Source organism: Columba livia, chromosome 5 (genome assembly GCF_036013475.1).
Source record: "Columba livia isolate bColLiv1 breed racing homer chromosome 5, bColLiv1.pat.W.v2, whole genome shotgun sequence".
Taxonomy (NCBI): domain Eukaryota; kingdom Metazoa; phylum Chordata; class Aves; order Columbiformes; family Columbidae; genus Columba; species Columba livia.
In genome coordinates this window covers 32070342-32084696 of record NC_088606.1, presented here as the reverse complement: position 1 = coordinate 32084696, position 14355 = coordinate 32070342, and the positions used below count along the sequence as shown (strand labels likewise).

The 14355-nt window shown below is 41.1% G+C and overlaps 1 protein-coding gene across 5 annotated transcripts in view; it reads right to left on the bottom strand.

Moving 5' to 3' along the window:
* The window catches only part of STXBP6 (syntaxin binding protein 6), a 133103-nt gene extending 120075 nt beyond the window's left edge, over positions 1-13028 (bottom strand). For 2 of the 5 annotated variants that reach the window (XM_065064168.1, XM_065064169.1), the window contains exon 1: positions 12889-13028. The gene's annotated coding sequence lies outside the window, so the exon portion shown is untranslated. The remainder of the gene's footprint in view (positions 1-12888) is intronic. The other 3 variants (XM_065064170.1, XM_065064171.1, XM_065064172.1) reach the window with 3 other exon arrangements.
* Positions 13029-14355: the final 1327 nt, after the last annotated feature.

Sequence of the window (14355 nt, the reverse complement as noted above, 5' to 3'; positions counted from 1 at the left end):
ACACACTGGATACATGACATAACTATGTATGCTTTCTTCTGGTCATTCTCTGCTATGATACCTGAACTTAGCTTTCCACAAGTTCAGATATTTTCATTAAAATTCCAACAGCGCCAAATGCTTTGAAAAAGTGGGATTCTATCAGGGCTGCAATACTTAAAAATCTTTATTATTCCTGTTTGTATATTAGAAAGGTTTCAAAGAATGAAAACCAGAGTCAACTAAACTTTCAAAGTTAATCTCCAAAACCACTCTGGAGGTGGGTGGGGTGGAATTACTAGGATTTTTTCTTTAAAAAACAAAAAAAACCCACCCTCCATTTGTCTGTCACAAACAAACAAAAAAAACCCCAAAACAAGCATTTCATTTGCAGAGTATACATGTCTTAAGGGCTACAGGATCTATTACTATTTGAGGCCTTCTGCTCTCTTCAAGATTTCCTACAGGAAGTTTGCAAGGATGGACAACTCTGGAAAAATCAGCATCTATAATGCAAGAGCAATGAGTGCAGACACACAGCATGGTACAAATATTGTTCTCACAACTTTTTAAAAGGCTTTCATTTTTATAATAATACCAGTTTGTCAAAAGATAAATCATATGAGAGCCGCTTCTAAATGCACAAGAGATTTTTGAGATTGAGAAGGACAGAGTTAAGTGCGTTCTGTGCTTTTAGCTACCATGCCTAGTGATGTTTCATTCTTCCTTCCAAGACCAATCTTTTGTATGTCCACCTGCACAGCCAGTGAAAAAGTGGGAGATGTTTTTCAAGTAACGTTGATATTAGAAAAGTGGGGGTATAGCTCTAATAGTCAGATGTATATTTTGAATTCTTCGCAACTCATGATTTTCAGTTGCTCACTCAGCTTCACAATTCTAGCATCTTTTATATACCTGAGACTATTTACTTACTGTAGGAAGGAAAAATTTAATAAAAAAACAAAAACAGAATTAAAAGATTTCCACCTGGTATCAAGCAAGGATCTACTGTTAATAAACCTTCCAAAAATCTTCCAAGAACTGCTTTTTGCCTCAGCTGTCCATTCAGTCCAAAGACAGAAGAATTAGTATTTATTCTATCAACATAGCAGACTGATCAATAAATCATCTACCAGGTTCTAAATTGTCAATCCAAACGTAATAGTGCTCAGATCACTTCCACTCTAAGGTCTTCTGTGTGCTGGTGGTATTAAAATGAAGCTTTGCAAACAGATCATTGGTTTTATTGAGCTCCATACTCTATATAAGACTGGATTTTTACAGATATCTGAAGTTAAAACAACTCAAATTTGACTGAGGTCCCACATCTCAACTTAATATCAATCATCAAACAAACAAAAAAGCAGCACATTATGGACATGCAAAGACATAAGTTCACCTCTTAAAAAGCAGAGGTCTCAAATATCTAACTAACAAATTACATATTCTAAAGTTAACCCTTAATAATTTTAAAGAAGCACAATAGAAAATTCAGAATTACGAGAGGTATGTGAAGTGCTCAAACTTTTTAGAACAAGGAAAAACACCAACTAGAAGAGAAAGCAACCCTTTAACATACTGTATCATCTTGTTATACAGACAATCCTACACTGAAATCAATTACACCTTTCAATGAAAGACTAAAAGATAACTAAGACATCTATTTCTCTTGTCTTTGAACGTACACTGCTCCAATTTTAAGCTTAATTATGTACAGAATACTCTCCACAGTATTAAAACATATATTAGACTTGCCATCACCCTACTCTGAGGCAACAACTACACACCACCTCAAATCTGTCTTTTACTTATTTTAAGTGACCCCTCAGTGCTGGCACAGCATTGCTTTTTTTTTACTCCACTATAGCATAAGGAGCAACCAAATGGTTACCTGCCTAATATAATTCCAGGGCCCTCCCTCCATTCAGCTCCTCTATCCACACTTTTTACAGCGTTTCATTGTAGGATTTTCTGGAACAAAGTGTCCAGTTCTGCTAATTTAAAAGCGTTTATTCCTGACAGCTACTATTTACACAACATGCGTGAAATATTTCACATCCTCCTGTCACATAGAGTAACAACCTAACTGGAAAGACCCAGAACATATCATAGTGGCATTTGCAGAACGCTCACTTTCCATCCTTTATCAGCAGTAACTTCATTGTTTTGTTTAAAGTATGCAACCCTCACAAGAACAAACTTTGTGAAAGGGAAGGAAAAAAATGACAAGTAGAGAGAAAAGGGAGTTAGAAAGGAAATGTCATTTTACTCTCCCCAAAACATACCTAGTTTTCAAGATAACCTGAAAAAATCTGATTATTTATGAGGAAAGGGGAGAATTAACCTGTCAATGAAGTAAAGCAGTCTCTAGTCAATTTTTTTTTGTCCAAAGATGCAGAAGTTCACGTTTAAGGTGAGGTATGACAGTGAAATACGCACCTAAGTCCCTTAAGTCATCCCAAGAGACTGCTAAATACAGTTTGAAACAGAGCAGCCTAATGATTAAAAACACATACAAAGAACGACAAAAAAAACATGAGAAATGCTGAAAGAATTGGCAAAATTATAAATGCAGAAAAAAAAATAAAGAGTAAGATCAGACAGAGTAACACACAGCTGAGACCAGGTCATGGGCATAATCCTTGTCTGAGGAGAACAGAACCAGTGCTACTGGTTCATTAATCAGAGGAACATCTCCAACAGCTTCCACACCTCAGTGTGAAGAAGGCTACTTGGTGCACCTGCCTTGTTTCAGTGGCACTGAGGTCTCATCTCCTCCCATCTCAGACATGTTTACAGGGGGACTGCTGCACTTTCTGCAAGTCTCATAATCTCTCTTTTCCATTTCCAGAAGAGTTTATTCAGAACAGGTTATTATTACACATTATATCGTACTTTGGGTTCTGCTTTTCCAATCCCTGCTACCTGTACCCGCCCCCCCCACCAACCCTCGCCCAGGGTAGCTCACTGAACAAAATTAATAGGATTTTCGCTACTGCCAGCAAAATTACATATTTCCCACCTTTCAGAAGAAGGTTCCCTTTCAAAGCCATAACAGACGTAAATTGTCACCTCTATGTCATACCATCTTTGTGGAGGGTGTTGGGGGGGACTGGGAAACATTGAAACAATAAAGGCAAAAATGAATATGAGCACTCACATCAAAGCTGAGCAGGTCTTGAAGTTCAGATAAGCCTATGTTGTAAGAACACAAATTAAATCCATATAGTGTAAGGAACATACAGAAAAGTAACCCTGGATTTACAGCTTTGACACTAGCAGGAAGTGAGCCAATGCACTCATTTAACTCTGGCTACCAAACCTGTCCACCCAGACACCTTCACATGGGTGGCTTCTATTGCTCCACCTGTGAAATTTCATTTCCTTCTGGTGCAGAAACAGGGTACATGCACAAACTATGTCAGATTACTGAGCAAGACGCAACAGACGCACAAAGAGGTAGAAAATAAAATAGTCATTGACAAATATGCACTATTACACTCTAGAAACCTAAGTAACTGTTTTTTTATGAACTAGAAAGGAGAAGTTTGTGTTACCAACTGGGCAAGATTCTCAATGGCATAAATCCACAAATTCAAATACCAAGGGACTTGAAATGCACACTGAGTTGATTTCAAGTCTTTTACTGAACTAACTGCTTAATGATAAAGTCTGATACACTGGCCATCTATAAAAATGGAAACAGAAAGATGCATTATTATCACAGTTTTACCACTAAATTATAATATGACTGTAAGCAACTCACTTAAGGTCACTTACTTCAGCAGCAAATGATGGTTCAGCCCACCCAGCTCATGAGTGTGTGGGAGAGCTCAGCACCTGGTCAGCACTTGTGGGACCCCAGGTGCTGGGTGCTGCTGAACGGCAGGTCAGTGCCGCAGGGCTAGAGGTCTGTGTTCCTCAGCCCCATCGCTGCCCAAGAGAGGGCGGGAAGGAAGCCTCACCAAGCACCCACCACCACACCTGGGGTACCAGCAAAGACAACCAATTCCTTCATTTTCCCAGTAGCCAAATGGAATATGAAGAACAAATTCCAAACCGTATACAGTTAGCTTTTGAATTAATAACAAGACTACTTTCACACACACAAACCAGTCAATATTTAAAGCTACTCCAAGGTTTCAGATAAATAGTTTGAAGACAGCAGATATTACCATTTGAAACAAGCATCGTGACTATACGCTGCTTCACAAGCTTCTATAGGGGACGCCATGAAATAAACAAGTGTCTGATACCACTGGAAATTTCTGAGTTCTATTTACCCAAATAACCAGAAAGGTCAGTCAGCTCCCTAATAAACTAGTGACAGGGAAGAGGAAGCAGAGTTCCAAACATGTTATCACTTCTCTAATAGAGATGCGGCAGCACTGTTACTGCACTCTGAGCACAACAGGATCAAGCCTTACCTCAGACTGGACCTGCAAACTCTCATGCATAACTACTTATTTCTATAAAAAGAATTAATCGTAAGATTTATACATAAGTAACTAGAAGTAGGATTGGACCCACAAACATCTGGAACCATGAAAAAGGAGTTTACAAGGCCCATAATAAGCACTTATTCTCTCACTCCAAAACATCACTGTCTCTTTCGCAAGAATAACCTCCACAAAAAAAAAGGCAGCTTTATTTTACATGACATTACTGACTCCAATATGTGGTTAAGATGCACAATTCTTATATTAAAAAAAAGCTACCAGAGTCTAAAGTATTTTAACTGCATACTTCTTGTCCCCTAAATTGAAACATTGTCTAGCAATTGAACAGAACTTGAAACTACACATCTTTTCTGTAATTCTTCTAAGGATCTGAAGTTGCCCAATACATAGCTCACATCTACTAGATTCCTTAACCAAGGCATAGGCATTTCAATTTCTTATTCCTTTACGGGCTGGCATATTAATCTACTGTCAGATAAGTGCTTTAAGTGAAAAGATCATATTGGGCACACAGGTTTTACTCTTAAGATGTTAAATATCGTATTTGCGATCCCATCAAGGTATTAAAAACACAGGTCCCAACTTCATCCTGAGAAACTTCACAGATCACCGAGTTCTGTTACCTTCAAAAAGCTTTCTCAAGAGACACCCCCATGCAACTGATCCCCTGGGCTGGCGACAGGAACCCTCCACAGCTCATTATTACCTTGGTAAATTGGGTCATGCAGGGATGGTGACGTGATAAGATGTGTAAATGCGATACAACCCAACAGACAGAGCTAGCATCACCTAACACCATCTAGTCACAAAACAGTATTGCCTTATTCCCAAGTCATTTAAAAGCTATTTGCATTTATGCTTTCTAATACTGCTCACTGAAGTAATGCCATTACTATTTCATGAAACACCACAATGCTCTGGTTCACGCCCTCGAGGCTTCCAACTCCTTCCACTGCCTAGACAGGAAATGCTGACACCTGAGGTCAGGGGATGATCAGGTGCCTGAAGCAGACAGTGTCACCTCACTGGAGCCAAGGCAAGACCTGACATAAGAGACTCTAGATTTAAGCACTGACTGAACCACAAATTGTATCTAACTGAAGGTTAATTAACAGTTTTGTAAAATACAACCAGTCACCATAAGAAAAATCCTTAATCTTAGATCTGGGTATTTCAACAAGAGATTTTATACCCTAACCATAGTCTTAGCACCTGAGAAACATTTGTCACCTGGTCCCATAGTTAAACATTAAAGGAATGTCTGATACCTACCCAAATACATAGGAGATAGAAAAGCAAAGCAATTCCATAGGACAAAGCATGTTTACCTTCTCTGTTCAAGTCCCAGTGAAGTCAACTACAACCTTTCCTTTAATTTCCATTAAGTCAGAATCTTCAAAAAACACACTTTTCATTAATTTTGCTATGCAGATTTCAGGCCCTGGTAAACTGAAAGTGATTCAAATACCCTACCTTAAAGCAACGTCAGTCTGCCAACATAACGTAGTCAAACTACATAGTTTGTCATGCAGAAAAATTGTTTTAAAAAAATGTAAATATGCAGTCTTGGCTGCATTTTTCAAATACCAATCGTAGTATACTACCAGTGATGTGGGAAGTATCCAGCACTTCATGCACTGGTGAATCATTCCTTGCTCTTCTACACAGTGACTTCTGAACAGCTGCAAATGCATACAGGCTACAGTAAAACTCATGTTTTGAAAAATTAAATGAACAATTGACACATCAATTTTTTTAAGTTGGCATTTTATTAAAACCAGTCAAGAATAATCCTTTCCCAAATAATGTAGTGAAAGCGTGTTTATACTGAAATTGAACTTCTGTACTGATAAAGACAAAAATAAATAGTTTAGGCAAAATTTTACATTTTTTCAGATCTAGTAACTAAGAATTCCATTCCCGCTGCCTAGAAACTGAATCATCCTTCTACCATTTCTAATACACTATGGATTGTTAATGCAACCTGCCAACAGGAGAGCAAAGCACTAAGGTCAGAAGCCACAGGTAAACAGGAGAAGAGTAACATCAACATTTCCCAAACATGCCTATGGAAGACTGAAAGGTCCCAATTAAGATGGCTCAGAAAAAAATATAAATTAGGAAAATCTCAGGTCTAGAAACCAAGAACTCCATTCCACCTGTGAATGCCTCCCTGACCTCACTCACATGTCTGCTTAAAACAAAACAAATGGAAAAGAACAAAACAAAGTCTCCTAAGTTTCATATTCTGCCTTAACTGGTGAACATCTGAATTTACAAGCAGCAATTTCCCTTCTACATCTTCCAAAACAAACAAACTAAAAAAAGCTAATCTTAACATAGTTTTTTCTAAAGAGACAAGTACAATACATCAGCAAAAAAGTAACTCCAAAGGTCCCATCCAGCCTCAGCTGTTCTGTGATGTTTTTTGTTTGTTTGGGCTTTTTTTTTGTACTTTTAAGTCAGATTGCTTTCTTCATGCAATCACTTTTGTGGAGATATAGATTTTAAAATGACGAAATTAAGTTGTGACTTCTAAGTTTCAACACCTACCTCTAAACCTGTGTTTAATAGACTAAGGGTAGCTGAATCTAAGCTCTTTTGCTGGTCTTTCCCAGAGGACAGATACATAGTGACACCAGACATGTTTTTTTGTCTCCTTGCCTCTCCTAACTTGCATTCAGTGAAGGGAAGTGGCAAAGGCCACAGGTACATGGCCCAGCTGCTGTAGTTGCACATCAGCAAGGAACTGATGGCCACCAGGACGCCAGTAAGAAGTCACTTGGCATTGCCAGGCACAAGTGAAGCACATCTCTGAGCAGCAATCCCTCCCTGACCACGTGCTGCCTAAAAGACTAATGGCCCACTCTTACAGAATAGCAAAGTGTATGCTGTCAGAGGGTAGCGGTGTTTATTAATCTACAATGAACAAATTGTCACTCCACAAAACTAACTGAAGTGTTTATCCAGAAGTAACAAACATGATAACGTACTAGGCATTAACTTCTGGACAAATCAGAACATTTGGACACTTCATTACGGTGTCAGGAAGCTGCCATACAAGCTAAAAAAAAAAAATAAATTAAAAAAATAATTTAAAAAAAGATCAAGATCTAACAATCTAACAGGAACTCATTCTAACAGAGTAATACTAATCTGTCAATAATCGACCATATTATTTCTTTGTATATATGACTAACAATCATGACCTGAGCATTGTGCCTCTTTAAATGAAGAAAGCTGATATGCTCAGGAACAGCCCAGAAAAGCAAGCAATTCAAGAGGAAGTTTGTGAACATCCTAGAACTTCTATTGATTACCAAGTGGGAGTTTCCAAGTGTGGATTGCACATGGCCAAGTGTTTGTTCTTCCCCTCCTCCAAAATACACCAGTAAGTGGAAAGGTAGAAATGGAACTGAAACACTTTCCAATTTTGCACTTCAACAGTCCTGAAAAAAATTGTAAGCGAACGTAGAGAATTACAGTTCTGGTTCTGTGAGCAAGCAATTGCAAGATACAAGACAGTGTTTTATAAAATAGCCTTCATGCACAGCACAGAATTGCCTGTGCAATGGAGACCCAAAACCAAAGTGCATATATAACAAGCTTGTTGGCCAGAGTACAGTTCTGAAGAAGAAATTATAAGTATTTATAAGGTACTTTTTGCAGATGAATTACAGTCAAGTACCAAATTTTATAAAAGTTACACTAGTGATCTTACATTACAGTGATGCTTCAAGCAAAAGGAATTGTTTCCAGAGCAGTACAATTTTATTCATTATTTAAACAGGTTTATTTTGCTTCAGTTTAACTGGAGTAGGAGTAAGTTAACTTTTTTCAATTGAAATCTAATTCCCAGCAAGTTTATTACTTATTACTGATATGAGTTTAACTGAACTGGTTTACACAGAGACAAGACAAACTGCATCTACTCAGGAACCTGTTTTGCAAGATCCCTCCTATCTAATTTGAGGTTTTCCCCTATTATTAATAAATCCGGCTGTAACTACACCACCCAAGTTTTATGCTACTTGGAGACTTTAGAGATCTAAAAATCACATGCAATCTCTAAGAAAAGCTAATGAATGGAAAGCATCTGGAGTTTGCCACACAAGATAGTCAAGGGGCAGTGGAGAAGAAGGCCCTTGAGCTGGTACTGCTTCCACGTCTACTGTGAGAATAGAACCAAGTTCAAAGGGCAAGAAAGAAGAAGTTTAGTTTCAGTGCTGGTCTTTAATCCACATCCGCTCATGACAGTAAAACTTTTAATAACTCATGTTCATAACCATTGGTAAGAATTCTGCACAGCTGAGCAATCTTAAATGCTCATAATGCTCCTGTTTTATTAAGAAAATGAAAATGTTATAGATCAGATGTCCAGATTTTTTTCCCTTGGAGCTACTGACGCTGCATTACCACTAACTGTGATCTACACATAAAAGCCAGAAGCTCACAACATTAAACACACACATGTATAAAAACCTAAATCTTTCAAGCATCAGAAATCCAACATAAGTCCCATCTCATAAATAACACAGTCCACCCCTACAGGAACATCATGGTCCAAACTGCTCCCAGGCCTGCAGCATTCCACCACAGCTGGGAATCTTTGACAACGCTACCTGCCAAAGAAAAACCATGAAAGGGAAAGTAGGTACACATAATATTCTTGAGCTAACCTGCAGTCACACAATCCCTTTTGCAAAGGAATTAGTATAGTTTATACTTAACAACAAAAAAGCCTCACAGCATTGTCTGTGTTAGAGAACTCAAGTGCAGAAGACCTCCGCTTAAACTTCACGTGGAAAAAAAACCTCAGTGCTCAACTATGAACTCTAGAGTGTCACAATGAGCAACACATGCCAAAAGTCAGCTGGGCCTCCAACAAATGCATACTGCAAAAAAGCAAATGGACTACCAGAAAAAGATTTTCTGGGATAGAGGGAGGGCACTGGCAGTTTTGAAAGTATACAAATACAACGATTCTGTAAAATGGCCTGGTGTCTTTTCTTCTCTCCATTACCCAGTGAGAACATTTCAAGACTTCATTTCTGCTATATATAGCCTCAGAAATGCATTTGCTCCCTGAGAAAGCATCATTCATTTCTTTGATATGAGGTTACTCAGAGGGAAGAAAAAAAAATAAAAAAAGAGCAGTAAGATGCAATGTCCTTCCCCCTGCCCCCTAAAACCAGAGTTGCCCCTTCACATCAAAGTATAAATGTTCCATGGCATCATTTGGGCAGGAAAAGCAACAGTTCCTTCTCTTGGTAACATATTTCTTGTTTTGAATTGTTGTGACTAGTTTGCTCTCCTCTTCAAGTTTAAGACATTTGTCTGGGATACAAAAAAAAAAAAAAAAAAGAAAGGTTTAGTTGTTCCCAATTAAAGATTTGTGTAATCAAGGAATGCTACACAAGAAGCAACAAGAAGCAATCAGATAATGTTTATTAGGACTGATAAGATCCTAGGTTTACTGCTGTTTGTGTGTCCTGACTCAGAACAACAAGAAATAGTCAAACCAAAAGCCTAAATTTTAACACGCTTCTGTACAGTTAACACAGCACTGCCTGCTGCAGTCTTGTCCAAAGCATATAATGAACCCACTGGCATATCTGGCTACAATACAAATTAATGCCAAGACTTTTTAATTCATTCATTTTTCAAATTCCCAACGTCACTACAGACTGCCAATCAAGGACTAAGCAAATCAAGTGTTCTCTTCAAGGGCCTGATTTGTCTCTGTACACACATTAGCTATAGAATTCCTGTTTGGTTGAAAACAAGAGGAATCAATTTGTCTTACCATCATGTTATCCAAACATAGGCTTCCAAAACTGTAATTAAGACACTTTTGTACAACCTTGGCAATGTTAACTTACCAGCTGTACACTGGAAGGGAACATTAAGTTACAAAGGAACAAAAAAGAAAGAACAGACAAATGCACTATTATTTGGACAGCATACCTCCCCTCAAAACAGACTAACAGCTACTATTTTCCACAGTCAGCATTTCACAGAATTTTATTCATAAAACACAAGTCATCCTATCCCATATAATTTTTAAAACTGCATTTTTTCTAATAAAAAAGTATTTTTAAGTTCTCTAAAATGTATGCCTCATTCCACCAACAGAACAAACAACAGAAGTATCTGTTAATTCATCTTAAATAAGAAGTAAACTTCAAGTATGAGTAGCCTGAAGTAGTGCAATGAAAAAAAAATGCAACTAATAAGGAAAAAAAAACAAAACAAACCAAACAAAAACACAAAAACACCTTCATTCTCGGGATTTTATAAATAGCTTATTTTTACATTAGTCTCCCTGTCTAAAAAAATCGCACATGCACACAAGAGTGAGGTGATATGATTACACACCTGGAAGAAAAAAAAACACCAACAACACACATAAAATATTTCTCTTTCTGCTTTCTAGAGTACACGTTACTGTGCCATCGTCACACTTCCCTGACTTTAGATGTTCAGATCCAGACCATGTCTAGAGGCACACTAAGAAATATGAAGATAAATGAAATGGAGATGAGAGATCAACATCTGTGAGTGAAAATAACCTCAGTTCCCACAGCAAATATGCAGGGGTAAACCATCCCTTACTTTGCACAGCACAATTCTTCACAGACTTACTTCGACCTGAAAATTCCTTTACCTGGGGAAGCTATCACAAAATGGTGATTGGCTAACTCCCAAAAATTGCACTTTCCTTCCTCTCTGAAAATGTCACAGTATTTTTTTTTCCATTGATTTATCTTGGTGCATCTTTAAAGGTGTCCTCCAACTTTTGAGGCATATTCTTGAAGTCAGGAGTATGCACAAAATAAATCAGTGTGGCACGGCTACCCCATAACTGCATTGCCCCAGGTAGAAAGGCCCTAAAACATTTCACTCAAAGAGACCTTTTCCAAGCAATTTATCAAGCAAACTACCATCAACCCCACAGGGGACCATCCTTCCTAGGGGCAAGAAACTGTAAAATTTTATTTCACAGAGGCTGTGGAAAAAACTCCCAACTCACCATCATGATTATTCACAAACAAACTACCCCAAGTACTTCTTTTGTGCTTGTTACATCAAAACCCATCACATTTGGAGTTTTTAAGGTCTCATTAAAATAGCTAACTACACTTACAGAAAAATTCAGGAATCAAAGGGTCCTTGGAAACGACAAATGTAGAAAAGAAACTTATGACTCACTAACTCAGTGCGTTACCAGCAAAGTACAACTTCCCTATCCGTTGCTTATTCCTCTCTTATAACAGAAACAACGGGTCAGAGATCTCCTCTACAGCTAGATACTGCAGCTTTGATTAGATATCATAATCAAAAGAGAATCAAGATACCATATTGCCAACTTTCAGTATTTCAGGGTGGAAACGGGTAAGGTCCTGCCCACCTCGGTAACGTTAAGCACAAAGAGATGCAAGCTGACTCCCATCACACAAGCAATAACTCTTAAAACTCTTGAGAGGTGTGATGGGTCTGCAGAGCCCGTTGAAGCAAGGAAAAGCTGTAACACTCGTTGTGACTCACAAAAGGAAAACAGCCAAGCTGAGCACTTCCTAAAAGACAGCTTGTATTTAGAGAACGAAAGAAGGATTTGCAAAGTGATGTAACTCCTAAAACATAAACTCCCCTGAGAGGGCAAAATAAAATGAAAAAAGAGTAATACATTTCTCTAAATAATGGTGAATATTTCCTTGAACTTCGGGCTTCAGCAGCACCAGTGCAACACGAGAGGATAAACAAGACAGATGTTCTAAGTTTTACTTTTCCATTAGCAAAGCTCGTTCAAACAAAACGCAGGGAAGGCTGCGGCGGCCGTTTCACTAGACTGTCAAGGTTACCCCTAAAACATTGTGTTGGAAGGAGACCAATAAATCTGCTTAACGTTTGCTGCCCGGAGAACCCTCCCAGGAGGAACGACCGCTGCCGGGCTGCACCAGCGGCTCCCGGTGGGGCACGGGCTTTCGGGCCACTGACAGAGCAAAGCCTCCAGCCGGGGGTGACTGCAGGGCCGGGACCCACCCTGCCGCCCCGGTAAGGACGGCTGCGCTGCGCTGCCAGACCCACCGCTCGCCCCAACCCAGCCGCCCGGCGGACGGCACTCCGCGGCAGCGGAGCTCCGCGGGTTCCAGCAGCGGCCGCCTCCGCCCCGCCCGGGAGCAGCCGCCTCCCCTCGAGGGCACAGACCGGGCTGCCTCGGCCCGGCACCTCCGGGGCGCACAGGGCGCTCCCAACGCTGGGTTCGAAGCGAGGGACGCCGCTGTGGAGTTAATCGTTAACCCGCTGCCCCAGAGAGCTCCTCCCGCGGGCGCCGTGGCAGCCGGCAGCCCCAACGGGTCGGGAGCGGCGGCACGACCGCCGAGGGAGCCAGTGAGATTAGCTCCCCGCCCGCGACACGCAGCACGGGGGCTGCCGCCCCTGCACTCACCTTCCCGCCGGCCCGGCTCCCCTCCTCGCCGCAGCGGTGCGCGGAGCGCCGCGCTGTGCTGTGTCCCGCGGCGGCGTCCGCCGCGCTGCCAGCGCCGAGGCGTGAGGGCGGGACCACGTGTGCCGGCTGCACCAATCAGGGCCGCCCGCGGGCCGCCCCCCGCTACCGTCCCGGGCCGCCCGCGAAGCTGTGGCGCGGTGGGTGCGGGAGCGAGAGCGAGCGGCTGGGGAGAAGCGGTGGCAGCGGGGGCAGGAAGCTGGTTTGAGAGGCGGGAAGAAATAAGCGCGCTGGGACGGGAGTTTGGGATCGCTGGAGGGGAGGGAACAAAGCAACACCAAACGCTGCTGATCGCGAGCTGGGTGCCGCTTCCGCGCCCGCGGGGCCGCTGCGTAGCCGGACTGGCGGGGGGGCAGCGCTGCACCGCACCGCGTGCGCGCAGAGCGGCGGCGGCCGGGGGAGGCCCCGCGGGTGGATCCGCGGGCGGAGGCGCCCAGTGCTTGAGTTAAAGGAGTTTAGACGGGCAAACCTCCAACGTTAATTTCTCAAGCGTCCTGTGAGCTCTCTTAGGAGTTTTGCAGCGCTGAATGTGCTGAGGAACACAGATACACCGTGTCACAGAGAGTTGGGTCTGGCTCTTCTAAATGGCTCGTAGAGAAAGCAGCGTTAAAGCTGCTGGAGAGAGCCTCGGGCTCCTCAGGTGTGGGGATGCCTGGCGAAGCCCACAGTGAGCATGACAGGCGTTACGTTCTGATAAACCAGCAGACTTCGAATAAGTAGTAACAGAGGGCTGTTAATCCACACTGAGTGGGTAAGACTGGAAACAAATTCTGCCTTGGATATTAGTGAGTTACACAGTTTCTGTGCCACATTGTTGTCATTGCTGTGTATTCACTGTGGCAACGCCAAGAATGCGATGCTTGAAAACCGTAAACTGGTTAGTGAGAAAATAAACATTCCTAACATAGGAAAATACTTCTGTACTTTATTTTACAATGTTTCATTTCTGACACTGCATTTTTGTATGGTTGTCAACGTGAATTGCAGTTAGCACAATTTCTATTAAAGGAAATCTAAGTTGGTTGGTTGCTCTGTGTGTGTGTGTGTGTGTGTGTGTGTGTGTGTGTGTATCTCGATCCCATCATTTAATCTAATGGCTGATGTTACACAGTGGCAGCTGTTCACTACCGCCTCAGTTTTTTTAGTCCATTACACACAGTTGAATTGCTGCACCTTTAGATGTCTCTTAAAAATGTGCTGAAATCCATTCAATGACTCATATTAATTTTAATAAATTTTGCATGGGTGTCGTGGAAACAGGCCAATCTACATTTGTTGCAGGCAACGGTCTCCCACAAATGCCTTACTGCCTCCTCATCTTATATATAAAGAAGTTCAGCCCTTAGTGGTCTTCAGTTTTCTCTGTATATTAACAACACTTTTCCAAAAGATAGAACCCTTTTTTGTGTG